This window comes from Meles meles, chromosome 3, assembly GCF_922984935.1.
Source record: "Meles meles chromosome 3, mMelMel3.1 paternal haplotype, whole genome shotgun sequence".
Classification (NCBI taxonomy): Eukaryota; Metazoa; Chordata; class Mammalia; order Carnivora; family Mustelidae; genus Meles; species Meles meles.
In genome coordinates, this window is record NC_060068.1 from 153208643 (window position 1) to 153223542 (window position 14900).

A 14900-nucleotide genomic window follows, 5' to 3' on the forward strand; every position below is an offset into this window, starting at 1 on the left:
AAAAAAAAAAAAAAAAAAGGCACTTTCAAATACAGAAAGTAATCAGTGTTCTGGGTAGAAAAATACACTGCCGGGGCGCCTGGGTGGCTCAGTGGGTTAAAGCCTCTGCCTTCGGCTCAGGTCATGATCTCGGGGTCCTGGGATCGAGTCCCGAATTGGGCTCTCTGCTGAGCAAGGAGCCTGCTTCCCTCTCTCTCTCTCTCTGCCTGCCTCTCTGCCTAGTTGTGATTTCTCTCTGTCAAATAAATAAAATATTAAAAAAAAAAAAGAAAAATACACTGCCATTCCCTTCTGATAGACCAGTGTACTAAGGTACATGAAGCTACCTTGTTATCAAACTATCTACTTGTCAAAGTCCCCCACTGGGAAGCCTGGTAGTAGAAAGAGGTGAGCACGAGATCACACGAGGTGTGCAACATCTACTCGCGACAGCAGAGCTTCTGCTCCTGGACCGCTTCTCAAGACTTGCCACACACCCTGTTCTCACTCGGTGGGACCAAATTCCAGGTTTCCCAAGAGTGCTTTTTGTCTTATGTTTTTCTAAGTACTTCCTTATACCTGACACATTTCCATTTGGTAAGACATTTGAAATTATGGCTTTTCTTTTAGTTGGCTTTAGGTTTTATACTTCGATTGGGGAGATTTTAGGTAGCTGGCTTCATCTTAAAACAAGTTTTAAATAATCCAGAGAGTTAAATGCCTCAGTGATTTCAAGATCTAAGACTAGAACTTGGTATCATATTTAGCGCTCTCACTAAACCTCTTTCCTCTGAAAAGGAGGAGGAGGAAGGAAACAACACAACTATAATTTAGTTCTTTAGCATGTACTATTAAAAGAAAGCACTTTACAAGTCCTGTCAACCACATTTAACCCAACAGGAAGTCGTATCACTAGCAGCGTGGTTTTAAATACCAGGCAAAGACTAGACACTCAAAGCATGGATAAAGACATCACCCAAGAAATTGCTAGAAATGCAAAACCTGAGATCACACCTTTGATCTACTGAATAAAAGTTTGCATTTAGACAAGATCCCTGGGTGATTTCAAGGGCACACGGAAGTTTGCGAAGCACTACTACTTTCAGTGTCTATCGCACATTTTTGTGTCTTAGGATACTATTGATACATAAAGGGAAGATCTACCAGTGCCTTCCATGACGTGGCTTGGCAGAGGCTCATAGCAAGACATGAAGTAACTATGAAAATGATCCCAGCTCGCACGAATTGGATGTAACTCTCTGCCAGGGGCTTTGCGATGTGATCTACATGAATTTATTAACTGAATGCTCACAAGAGTCTTACGGAAGAAATTCCACTATTATCCTCACACGCAGATGAGCAACTGAAGGCTGAGGAGGTTAAAGTGACTTTGACACAGGTTGACAGAGTTAATCCGGAACTTGAAACCAGGTGAGTCATTCCCCAGAGCACAGCACTTTCCACCTCGCACTGCTTCCTCCATCCTTGGAGCTCCTACCAGGATGGGTTCCAAGGCATAAAGAATTATTAACAATTATAAACCCAAGAAAGCCTAATGGGTTCCAAGGCATAAAGAATTATTAACAATTATAAACCCAAGAAAGCCTAACAAAAATCCCAACAGGATTTTTTAAAACTTGACAAGCTATTTAGAAAGTTTACATTAAAAAAAAAATGTACCAGAATCATTTCAAAAGAATTATTTGGAAAAAAAATACAAATATATAGGACTAGATATAAGAACAAAGCTGTAGCATGTCACACAGGGTGGTACTGGCATAAGAAGAGAGAAAACAGGGGCGCCTGCGTGGCTCAGTGGGTTAAGCCTCTGCCTTCGGCTCAGGTCATGATCTCAGGGTCCTGGGATCGAGCCCCACACTGGGCTCTCTGCTCAGCCGGGAGCCTGTTTCTCTCTCTCCTCTGCCTGTCTCTCTGCCTACTTGTGATCTCTCGCTGCCAAATAAATAAATAAAATCTTTAAAAAAAAAAAAAAAAAGAAGAAGAAGAAGAGAGAAAACAGATCGATGAAACAGAAGAAAGTCCTGATATAGACTCGTGTACGAATAGGACCTTATTTTACTATAAAAACAGAATTTCAAGTGAGTTGGAAAAAAGACAGATACTTAAAGAAATGGTTTCTGGGGGCGCCTGGGTGGCTCAGTGGGTTAAGCCTCTGCCTTCAGCTCAGGTCATGATCTCAGGGTCCTGGGATCGAGCCCCGTATCGGGCTCTCTGCTTGGCAGGGAGCCTGCTTCCTCCCCTCTCTGGCTGCTGCTCTGCCTACTTGTAATCTCTCTCTCTCTCTCTCTCTGTAAAAAAGAAAAAAAAAAAAAGAGAAATGGTTTCTGGTGAGCTGCCTAAAACTGTAGAAAGAAAGTAAGTTATATCCTTACTTCTTACTTCATATGAAAATCTGGTATTATAAAGAGCTAACTGTACATATCAAAATAATACAAGTATTAGAAGAAAATAAGATAATTTTAAAAATAATTTTTCAGTGAAAAAGATCTCCCCAAGCCAGGTGAAGCACAAAAATCAAGATTACAGGGGTGCCTCAGTGGTTCAGTCAGTTAAGCTACCAAATCTTTGTTTCGGTTCAGGTCATGATCTCAGGGTCATGAGATCGAGCCCGGTGGAAGGCTCTGAGCTCAGCACAAGTGTCTGACTTGAGATTCTCCCCCTCCCCCTCTTCCCCTCCCACTGCTCGCTCTAGCTCTCTCTCTCTCTAAAAGAAAAACAAAGAAATAAAACCTTTAAAAAAATAAGATTGCAGAGTTGATTACACAAATATTTACAAAGCAGAAGGTAGTTAAAAACAAAAGCATTGTGAATGGATAAGCAAAATGTATATATGCAAACCATGAAATATTATTCAGTCTTGAAAAGGAAAAAATGCTGACACCTGCTACAACATGGAAGGTCTTGAGGACATGTTGCTAAGTGAAATAAGTCAGTCACAAAAAGACAAGTGCTCTCTGATTCCACCATTCATATGAGGTACCTGGAGTAGTCAAATTCACAGAGACAGAAAGCAGAATGCTGGTTGGCAGGGGTTCCGTAGAATGGGCACAGAGTGTCAGTTTTGCAAGATGGAAAAGAGTTCTAGAGATGAATGCTGGCAACAGCTGCCCAATACTGAGTGTATTTAATAACACTGACCAGTGCATTTAAAAATGATTAAGATGGCAAATTTTATATTATGTATTTTACCACAAAAAAAAAAAAATGGGGGGGGGGGAAGAGCATCACAGCAGAAGAAATATTTAAATCATCTACAACAGACAAAGGATTAAGATCCTGAATAGGTACAAAGTATCTGTAGTAAAGAGGAACTGGAAAAGGCAACTCAACAGAAAAACGAGCAAAATACAGGAACAGGTAATTCACAGAAGACATGCATGACCCATAAACATTAACAGACATTAAACCACAGTAGTAATCAGCAAAATGCAAATTAAAATGCCATATTGGGTTTCAGATTTGAAAATCCAAATGAAAAAAAAAAGATAATGGCTGATGATAGGAAGTTTGACGGAAACAGATTCTCATGCACTGATTTTAAATTAGTACCTAGGGTGGGGCAGTGTTATCATTTGAAGGACTGTGTCTATCAAGTGGAAACATGAACCAACCCTTTGACCCTAGAACTCTACTGAATAGAAATATTCAGGCTGACACACAAAGACGAATGCACCATCTTTCCTGATGTACTGTTGCTAATGCTGACTAATTTTAAACCATCCCAATGTTCACTAATAAGAGAAAAAATGGATGAATTATATTTCTAATTTAGAATAACATGTAGCCTTTAGCAAAAGAGATTTGTACTGACATGGGAAAATCTCTAGGACTTGGAAAATGAAAAAGTAAGCTGCACAATGTATAGTGAGATCTCATTTACATATATGAAGATATATGTATAGACACATTATTATGCAAATGCATAGAAGACAAAATAAAATCTCAGAATGATATTTACCAAACTTCATCCTCCCTCTTCTGAGTGGGAGTAGGAGTTCTACATGGTAGTTCTACATTTCATTCCCTATACTTCTCTATTTTTTTAATGAGAACATACTTAGTCATTATTTTTAAAACATAAGAATGAAATTAGGACAACCTGTAGTAAATAAATGCTGAAAAACCAGTACGGTTGACTCCTGAACAACATGGGTTTAAACTGAACAGGTCCACTTAAACACAGATTTTTTTTCAATAAATACAATACAGAAATGTAAGTGTATTTTCTCTTCCTTATGATGCTCTTAATAACATCTCTCCTTCTCTAGCTTATTTCTAGTAAACACAGAGTATATCATGCATGTAACATGCAAGATGCTTCATCAACTATGTTATCAGTAAGGCTTCTGGGCAACAGTAGGTTACTAGTAGTTAAGTTTTGGGAGGACCAAATTTACATGCAGATTTTTAGGCACCCCTAGACCCCGCATTGCTCCGGGGCGAACTGCAGAAACTAAAATCAGAAGGGAAGGCAGGCTGTGAAGCCCGGAACACAGTCACTGCGAAAGAAACGCTCATATTATGAGCGTTTTTAACTACAAAGAAGCCTGCTTGAAGCGAGGGATATTTCTCACAATACTGTATGCGTTTTATTTCCCCCCCCATTTCATTTTTTTTTTTTTTTAAATTGAGGAGGGCTGCCCTCTCCAGGGAAAGGACTGCCAGGTCCCACTGCTCTGTAAGCAAGCAAGATGACACTTGCTCAGATTTTTTTCTACGGGAGCCAACGGTGCCCCAGCCCAGTTCCCACAAGGAAAACATACTCGTTCCTCTTGTGGAAACTATTACCACTGACCTTTCTTTCAAAACCATAGTAGCTTTCCTGACTTGGTTCCTTTTTCAGGACAAAAGGGTTACAAGGAACATCAAGAGAGTCTGGAACACCTCCACGCACCTCTGTAGTTGCTCCTGGTCTTTCGGGTTAAAAAAAGGGGTAGAAGGAGAGACCCAGTGTGCAAGGAAGTATTTTCCCCCGCGTGGCCCGAGTCCTGTTGGATACTGTCAAGCTGACCTTTGATACAAAATACTCAGACACATTTGCCGGGCCAACAAGAGGCAGAACTGGGACCAAGACGTAATTTACCAGGAAGCAAGTTACAGCTGAGAATTCACTTAGTCCAGCAATCAAATATTAGGTGGTGAGCTCCCCGTCACTATTGGCTTCTAATACTTCTGAATGCTACCAGGGCAGACACAACCTGAGCATAACCTGAAGATTCTAAATAGGTACGTAGGAGTCCAGGACTTTAAAAAGACCCAAGATTGATTCTGAGGCTCAGCTCAGTCTGGAGCCCTTCGGCCTCAAAGGTGTCTGAGTGCCTTTTAAAGCAGCTCAGGAGAGAGACAAAGGAGGGCAGTAAGGAAGCACCACAACCGGGACCACTCCAGAGAGGGTCCGAGAGTTGGAAGGCACAACGTAGTGCTTATAAGCTGCGGCCAAAGCCAATTCCTGACTCTCACCTGTTCACTGTGTGACCCCAGACAAGTTACTGAAGTTCTCTAGGGCTTGGTGTCCTCACTGATAAAAGGAGAATGACAAAACTACTACCTAGCTCACTGGTGAAGCTTAAGGGAGCTGGCATACTTAAAGTGCTTAGCACAGGGCCTGGTCCACAGTAAGTACGAACCATTATTCTGCACGGGAGAAACCCGAGGCTGACCGGATGAGAAACTCCAGCCCAGTCCCACAGTCGGCGTTAGACTTGGGCAAACGACCCGAGCTTCTTTCCCTCCAGCTCACATCAAATAGACTACACTCACGTGGATCCGATCCCCTACAGTGGACTCCTCTGGAGTCGGAGAATAAGCTTATTCGCACGCAGAGTGTCTTCGAGCCTGTCTGTCCTCCGTGGCACCCATGAGCGTGCCCGCCACCACTGGGCAGGCAGGCGGCCGCACGCAAGCAGGCACGGACCGGCTGAGGAAGTGCCAGCCCGGGACTAGCAAGAAAGGACTCCGGGCGTTTTCGGAGTCACCGCGGCCCGCTCTACGTTCTTGGACAAGTTCCTGAACCCCTCTCCGCGGCTCGGGGGTGGAGCGCTGGAATTTCCAAGTCTGCCGCTGCTCAACCTGCCCGCTCGGTGCCCCTCCATTCACGTGGCGGAGGAGGCCAGGCGCCCGCCCGCGCACCGCGCCCCCGGGATCTCCGCGCCGCACCGGGTGTGAGCGCCGCCCACTCCCAGGTGTAAACACAGCCGGGGAGGAGGGGCATCGCCGACCGCGCGCGGAGGAGGGAATGTCCGGGGGGAGCTCGGGGGGCGCGGGGGTGGTTGGGGACAATGAACTCCTGAGGCGATGTGTTGGGATAGACGCGAAAGTGGGTTGCTTGGGGATTTTAACTCAACAAACATCCCCGACTACTGAGAAAGTGATGGGACCGTGAACTTCCAGCAGCGGGCCGCCGGCAGCGTGCGCTCCGGGGGTGAAGGACTTTTCCTGGGTTCCGCCGCAGCCGGGCGGGCGGGCCAGAGGCGGGGACCCCTCTGAGCACAGTCCCGGAGGAGGTCGAAGCGCCAGTCGAAGCCGACGCGGAGCAGGGGCGGCGCCGGGCACGGCGGGCTGCCGGCCGTGACCGGGCCGCGGCCGGCCGGGCAGACACCAGGAAGGGGCTGCGAAGCTGTCGGGTCCCGCCGGGCGCCGCGCCGGGGCCGCCCGCGGGGAAAGCTGGCGGGGCGCGGGAAAGGCTGCCGCGGGGCGCGGAGAGAGCGGGCGGCCGGGGGTACTCACCCCGCGCGGGCGGAGGGCTCCGCGGGCCGGGCCGGGTCCTGGGCGGCGCGGGGCCGCGGGTGCGGACGCCGGTGTGGACGTGCAGGGGCGGCCCCGCGCCCGGGCTATGAATCAGCTGCGGGGCGAGCGCCGAGGGGCGGGAATTACGGGAAAACCGCGGGGGAGGGAAGAGGGCTGAGGACTTTTGCAATTTCCCGTCCTGCTGCGCACTCTTGGCACTCCTGGGACCCACAGGAATTCTTCCCCTTTGGGTCTCGGGGGAAGCGGCTGGGACCCTGCGGGAGGCGGGCGAGACCCCGCGGAGGTGCGGTCCGGGCTTGGCGGGCGGCCGGGCGGGGAGCGGTGGGAAAGGAAGTGGGAGAGGCCTGGAAAGGAGAAGTGGAACCGAAGTCTCTGTGGGGCCCAGAGAGGCATCCCGCGCCGGACTCTCTGGCCAGGGCCTGCGGGCCCCGCGGCGGCGGCACGCTGAGAGCAGGCGAGGGACCCAAGAGCCGGGGTGACCGCGTGCGGCCACTTGTTACTCTAAGCAAGAGACAGAACCTTGGGGTCCCCGGCAGGAAATCTTCAGGCAGAAGGCAAGAGCTCCAGCCAAACTGTGTGTCCATTAGGCGCCCAGAGATTAAAAAAATGTGTTTGGACAGTTCTGGGAACCTGATTCTCCTCCCTATCTCGAAACGCCTCTGTGTGACCAAGTTTCATCCAGAGCCACAGTCCTAAAGCCTTTGTTTCACAAAAGAGCCGTGTATGCTACAACTTGCTTTTCCTCTTAAAAATGCCATCCAGTCTTTGAAACACGTATTTCAAATACAGGGCCTTTGAAGTACCTACTGACGCCTCTTTCATAATTATGTGTTGGACTATGGAGAGCCCTGTGAACTTGAGCTGGAATGGAGACCATCCTAGTATTGCCCTGTTGGGGGAGGTCATGGAAGGGACATGACCTTCAGTTGACCCTTGAGCTGCACCTGGACAACCCGAGGCTCCTTGCCCCTTCCCTCTGTTCTTGGAAAGTGGGTTCTGCTTGCCAGTTGGGCAGCCAGGAGCTGCTCCATGCACATAGCCTTGAGGTAGTGAGGCGAGAACACCTACAGGATATACCTGACCAGACCTGGTTCAGGCCTCTGCATCAGCTTGTAAGGTTTGGCTGAGGGATGCCAGGATCCGCTCATCTTGTTGGCACTCCAGACAAGCCTCCTACATAATAAGTTCCCTTTGCTTATAAGAGCTCCTACCACCCGGGAGGGGCCAGTGTCTCTCTTTGGTCACTGCCTGCCCTCCAAGTACTGGCCAGTTTCAGATTGCAGGTGGGAAGCTCCCTGGAGGGTGGCAATCCGCCATGCTTCTACAGCCTGCTAGGACCCAGAGAAGAGAGCGGTGGTGTTCTAGTGTCTGGAGGACTGGGTTGCCTGATGGAGGATTGTTCATGGAGCTTCGCTAGACCTGTTCTGGTCCAGTTTGGGGACCTGGGCAGGATCATGAATGCCAAGCAGTGTAGGAGGGGAAGGAACCCAGGAGTGATTAAGAAGGATTCATGATGATGAATCCTATCTTGTCTTAGGATCACTTCTGGAATTGACCCAATGGCTCAAAATATGTCAGAATCAGCCCAAATGTTACTTCTGGATTGTGCAGTTTGTGCTCCTCCCAGTGACCCCCAGGGAGAGAGTGTTGTTTTAGTCTTTGATACATTTACTACCTAATGGTGCCACAAAGACCAGGGTGCAGCGTAAATATTTGATGAAAATGAAGAGAAGGTACTTTTGTCTAAACAAACGTGTGGTCCTTTGCCACACCTCATTACTTCCAGAGTTTTAAAGTGTCCATTACTTTAGTCATCTGCTCAGCTATGGAAACTACTTGACCAGATCCCAAAGGGTTGGAAAAGCTTTCTGAGTCTATATTTTAGTGAGTGAAAAAAAAAAGGAAGAAAAAACTTTAATTTCTTCTTTATAGAAACAGTTCTGAGGGATGTCTCTTAGGGCAGATGTGATGCCAAGTTTAAAAATATTGAGTGTGAAGAATTTCTGCAACTAAACTTTGAGCTCCTCCTATAAAGGAAGGAAACTAAGCTGCAAAAAATTCCAGGCTGTTGGTTTTAATCTTGGGCCAGTGCCCTGCTATGAATTTCAAAACTGACCCCATGCTGGAAGGGAAGGAAAGGCCAAAGAAAGAGGAAGACCACTCCAGCTTACTACCTGTCGGGTTTAATAAGGGAGTTTCACATACGAGGCTTGTCTTGGGCCACTGCAAGGTGAGTAGATCTCTGCACCTGCCAACCAGAGTCTTAAGAGTTTTTATGTAGAAACCTTACTGGGTTCAGTCAGTGTAGAGTCTGAATGGTCTCAGTAACACATTACTCTCATAAAGCAGCATCCTTGCAGGGTCTCCCTGTGGGCAGAATGTACGTCCAAGGACAGAGAAGGCAGTGAAGAGCCTCTGCTTCCCCAGGTCCAGTCCATAAGTCAACGGGAGGTCATGTCCTCTCAATGACCTCCTCCAGCAGGTACCCACATAAAATTCCTTTATTTTGTGTACCATTCTAATAACTTAAATTTATCCCTCTTTCTAGAGTATAGTAGCTATAGTACCTGTAAATTTGTGACTCTACTAGGTTGAATAGTATCCTCCAAAAATTCATGTCGGGCCAGAACCTCAGAATATGACCCTATTTGGAAATATGTCTGTAGATTTAATTAAGGGAAGATGAGGTCCTACCGTATTAATCCAATGAATGGTGTCCTTATAGGAAGAGGGAAATGTGGACGCACACGTGGGAAGAATGCCATCTGAATACTGAGGCAGAGATTGGAGTTATCTTGTCTCAAGACAAAGAATGCCGAGAACTGCTGGCCGTCTGCAAAAGCCAGGAGAAAGGTACAGAACAGTCTCCCTCTGAGCCCCTAACGTTGCAGCATCACAGGGTTCTCGTCGGAGTCGAAGAATGAACCTCGCAGACACAAAAGGGTGACGTGAACATTTATTAAGTGAAGGTGAGAACAGAAGGGAAAGAAAAACCCCTTTCTGGAGTGAGAGGGGTCCCAAGAGGGTTGCCACTGTGGGCTTTTATTGACGGTCTTTTATTGACAACTGACTGGAACTTTGTGGCCATGAGATTCTTGTGCCCTCTTTCTTTGAGCAAAGACTATTGATAATATCCCTAATGGCTTACTTTTTTCTCTGGGGTCTGGTCACTTTCTGTGGTTAAAATGTAGTTGCAAAAAAACAAAAAAAAACCCCGCTAACATCCAGGGCTGGCTGGTCTGGTTTGTTCCCTTAGCTCTCTCTCTCTTTTTTTTTTTTAATATAGTTTTAAACGATATTATTTACTTATTTGACAGAGAAAGTGCATGAGCACCAGGAGAGGCAGGAGGAGAGTCTGGGGAGAGGCAGAAGCAGGTTGCCTGACACTGGGCTCAATCCCAAAACCCCAAGATGGAGATTGTGAACTGAGCCAAAGACACTTAAAGCATCCTATTCTCTTATCTCTTGTCCTGCTCTGTCTTAGCCAGAAATAGTTTCAGAGCTTAGGGGCCTCCTGTCTCCCCCTATTTGTGCTTTAACCCTTTCCTTACTCACTAAGAAGGAACTCACCCTGCCAACCCCTTGATTTCAGACTTCTGGGCTCTAGAACTATGAGAGAACAAATTATTTTAATTTGTGGTAATTTGTTATAGCAGGCCTAGGAGCTGATACGTAAGCATGCATGACATATGTGTTCTGAAGGTTAGTATTAAAAATTAGCCTGAAAATCGCTGAAATGAAAAAGATAAAAATACCAAAGGCATTAAGCTACGAGCTGAAATACCCTTCCTTGTTTAGCGTCCACAAGATTACTCTGGGAAAATACATATTCATTCTCCATCTGACCCTCCTGCCCACTGTTGTCTCTTCCTGTTGAATTCAGTAGCACAACTCTCTCCACTTCCCCCCCTCTCCCTGACTTTCTTCCCCATCGCCTTCTTGGTCTTCTTGTTCTCCTTTTGACCTTGTTGTGTCTGGGGCTCCATCCTTGACATTCTTCTCTGACTCATAGTCTCCTGAGTGAATGCATCCATGCTCCTGAATTCAATGATCACTTGGGCACTGATGACCCCAAATCTTTGATTGCAGTTATTTCATCTGAATTCCAGGCCACTTTATTTGTACATCAAAATCAATATGCCCAAGTTCAAACTCTTCACTTTTTCCCACATGATTCTGTTAGATTAAGTGAATGGCCAAGACTGTAGACACCAAGTCAAAAGACCTGGGAAATGATCCTCATCATCCATGGTCCACCAGAAGGTCTCACAATTATAGGGAAGGCACGAGTGAGATGTACCCTTATCCTAGCCAACTCCTTGGAGGAAAAACAGTAATTTTAAAAATTATTTTAATTAATTTTTTAATTTTAGTAATTATCAGGGACACTAGCTTAGATCTGGGTATGGGTATAGATATACATAGAGTATCTGAAATCAGTTATGTAAATTGTGAAATATAATCATGATTCTCTTTCTTCAACTACTACAAATATCTAAAATTACATATTTGGCAGTGTTTGTAACCACCCTGATGGAGCTGGAAGGGGCTGGGAGTTTCCTGAAGAAAGTGGCGTCAATAGGTAAGTAGGAGAGGTTGATCTGTAATTGGCCTCGTGGATAAGAATTCTCTATTTTGGAGACAATATGTCACACAGCCCATTTGCTATTTTAAAGATTCACTTTTGGGTCTTAAAGTATGCCTCAAGTATGTGATGCCACTGCTTGAAGTATGATTGTGGGCGATACCAGCATTATTTCTAAGAAAACTCAATGGAAATGAAAATGATGTTATGTGCACGTATTCTCGTGAAAAACTAAGTAGGCCTCCAGAAAATTTTTTAGTCCGATATATCATAAAGCTTGGTTAGTTAAGAGGTAGCTGTCACTTCCAACTGTATAGATATAAAATTTAGCCAGCAATGATGAAGCAAGATGTTGACTGTTAGAATCACATGGAATGTTCATATTTTATAATTTCAGGTAATTCTTTATAGTTACTTAATTATGAATTGCATTCCTTTTGATATCTGTGAAACGAATTTCAGTGAAGGATAATATACTTAATAGTTCTAAAATTTTTTTTGAACTAAATATTACTTGAAGATTGATTGTTGGATTAATTGATCGATTTTACACAATCTATTCTCTCCTAGATATTGTAATTATGTTCACACTGTGTCCTAGAAATCATCAGAAACCAGACAGTGGAAGAGCTTTTCTGAATCTCTTACTTCTTTTTCCCCATGGGCTTAAGGAAAATGATGAATATGTGTTTGTTCAGATTGCTGCTTTGTTTTCTTGGACCGTGTTGATAAGAATTAATAAATATGAGTGAGGTAGTTAATGTTAAAGGCTAGAACATTAATACAATAGCAGTAGAACTTGGAGAGAATTCAGTGGGAACTTTTGGGACTTTTGAAAGCTGTTTGCCAAACTTAATCTAAACTAAATCTATAGTCCTATCTATATTTTAAATAACATCTCTTACAGACAGTATGTAGTTGGGACTTTTTAAAAAAATTCAGTCTGGTGCACCTGAGTGACTCAGTAGGCTAAAGCCTCTGCCTTCGGCTCAGGTCATGATCCCGGGGTCCTGGGATCCTGGGGTCCTGGGACTGAGCCCGCATCGTGCTCTCTGCTTGCGGGGAGCCTGCTTCCCTTCCTCTCTCTCTGCCTGCCTCTCTGCCTGCTTGTGATCTCTGTCAAATAAATAAATAAAATCTAAAATAAATAAATAAAACAGAATAAAAAATTCAGTCTGATAGTCTCTATATTTTAATTTGATAGAGAGTGCGTAGTAATCTTATGTTTAAGGCATTTATAGATATGGTTGGGTTTAGCCTAACATTTTACTGTATGTTTTCTTCTTTGTTCCCTCTTGTTTTTGTCCCTGTATTTGTCATTTTCTGTCTTCTTTTACATTATGGGAATATTTTTTAGAATTCTATTTTAATTTGCCTTTGCATGATTCTTTAGTGTTTGCTCTGTGAATTACAATATATAGACTAATTTTCAGTGTCTACTTGAGATAATATTGTACTCTGTCACTTAATAGGTGCATTTACCCACACGACCTGTCCTTGACCTTACAGTTGTAAAATATATCTATAACACAATAAAATCTGCAATGTGTTATATATTTAAAAGGAATTAAGAGGAGAAATAGTCTCTTATATTTACCCATAAATTTACCTTAGTATTCTTCAGTCCCTCTCAAAGATCTGCGTTTCCACCTGCTGACATTTCTTAAAGAACCACCTTTAGCGTTTGTATTTTAGTGCAGGCCCATTAGAGTACATTCTCTTGGTTTCATTTTAAAATGTCTTTATTTCATTTCCTCTTTAAGGGATTTTTTGTTGGATACAGGATTTTGGGTTGACGATGTTTTTAATTCAACTATTTAAAGACATTGTTCTGTGATTTTCTGGCCTTCATCGTTTCTGATAACTCATCAGTCAGTCAGATCACTGTATGTATAATGTGCTGTTCGTCATTATTCATCCTGCCTAGCAGTTGCTAAGCTTCTTGAATTTGCAAATTTGTCCTTTACCATATGTGAGCAATTTTCAGTACTTCTTGAAATGTTTTTTCCGCCCCATTATCTTTCTCATCTCTTTCTGAGACTCCACTTACAAATATGCTAGACCTCTTCATATAGTCCCAAATGCCCATGTGGCTCTATTAACTTTTTTAAGTGAGCTCCACACCCAGGATGGGGCTTGAACTCGTGACCCTGAGATCAAGAGTCACATGCTCTATCAACTGAGCCAACCAGGTGCCCCTCTATTGTCTTAAATCTTTTTCCCTCTGTGTTTTTCACACTAGATAATTTCTATTGAGTTATCTTTAAGTTTGCTGACTTCTCTCCCACCATCTTCATTCTCCTATTAAATCTATCCAGCGAGTTTTGTTTAAAAGATGTATATTCCAGGGGCGCCTGGGTGGCTCAGTGGATTAAGCCGCTGCCTTCGGCTCAGGTCATGATCTCAGGGTCCTGGGATCGAGCCCCGCATCAGGCTCTCTGCTCCGTGGGGAGCCTTCTTCCTCCTCTCTCTCTGCCTGCCTCTCTGCCTACTTGTGATCTCTCTCTGTCAAATAAATAAATAAAATCTTTAAAAAAAAAAAAGATGTATATTCCAATTCTAGAATTTTTATTTATTTATTCTTTTGTTAATATTTTACATTTTCTTACTGATACTTCTTATATTTTAGTTCATTATGGGCATATTTCTTTTACTTCATTGATCATAGTTATAATTGCTGCTTTTTTAAAGCATTGCTTGATTACTCCAGTATTTAGATAATGGTGGAGTCAGTCTCCACTGATAGTTTCTCTTATGAGAACAGATCACATTTTTCTGGTTGCTTATTTGTTTGTTTGTTTGTTTAGTGTTGTCTGGTAATTTTGGATTATAACGTGGGCATTGTAAATATAATGTTATGAAGACTGGATTCTGTTATGTTCTGTCAATGGTACTGATTTTCTTTTTATTTTTTTTAAAGATTTACTGATTTATTTATTTGACAGAGAGAGATCACAAGTAGGCAGAGAGGCAGGCAGAGAGAGCGGGCGGGGGGGGGGGGAAGCAGGCTCCCCACCCAGCAGAAAGCCCTACATGGTACTCGATCCCAGGTCCCTGAGATCATGACCCTAGACGAAGGCAGAGGCTTTAACCCACTGAGCCACCCAGGCACCCCTGATTTTCTTTTTAAATGGACAATTCTCATGGTTAGACTCAAGCTGCAAACTTGACGTTGCTTGCAGTAAATAGTAGCTGTAGCCTGAATTCAGTGTTTTGGGGCTCAGCTAGGCTGCTTTGAGATTGTCTTGGATAAGTATGGTTCAGACATTATGCATGATGTAGACTTTACACACAGCTTCTTTCTCTCTAGCTCTCTCTTTTCTGCAATTTCTCCTCACTTTCCAAGTGGTATGGTTTCCCCAAACTCTGACCTCTGGTACTTCAAGCCAGAAATATTGTGTATTTTCTAACAGAGTTTTAGGCGTCCCCTCACTACCCAGATTTGGGCTGGTCTCAGACTAAAGGTTATAAAATGTAGGAAACTGACTCTCCCTTCCTCCAAGTGTTGATGCTCCTCCTTCCCCCACAAAAAATTCTTTCTACTGTTGGTTATTTTCCATTTCATTTG

At 44.2% G+C, this 14900-nt stretch overlaps 1 protein-coding gene across 2 annotated transcripts in view; it reads right to left on the minus strand.

Annotated features, from left to right (window-relative positions):
* OSMR (oncostatin M receptor) overlaps positions 1-6858 on the minus strand; it is a 52141-nt gene extending 45283 nt beyond the window's left edge. Inside the window, exon 1 of one of the 2 annotated variants that reach the window (XM_045998763.1) lies at positions 6727-6858. The gene's annotated coding sequence lies outside the window, so the exon portion shown is untranslated. Of the gene's footprint in view, positions 1-5760; positions 5896-6726 lie in introns of those variants that run through there. The other variant, XM_045998764.1, reaches the window with a different exon arrangement.
* Between the last annotated feature and the right edge of the window lie 8042 nt (positions 6859-14900).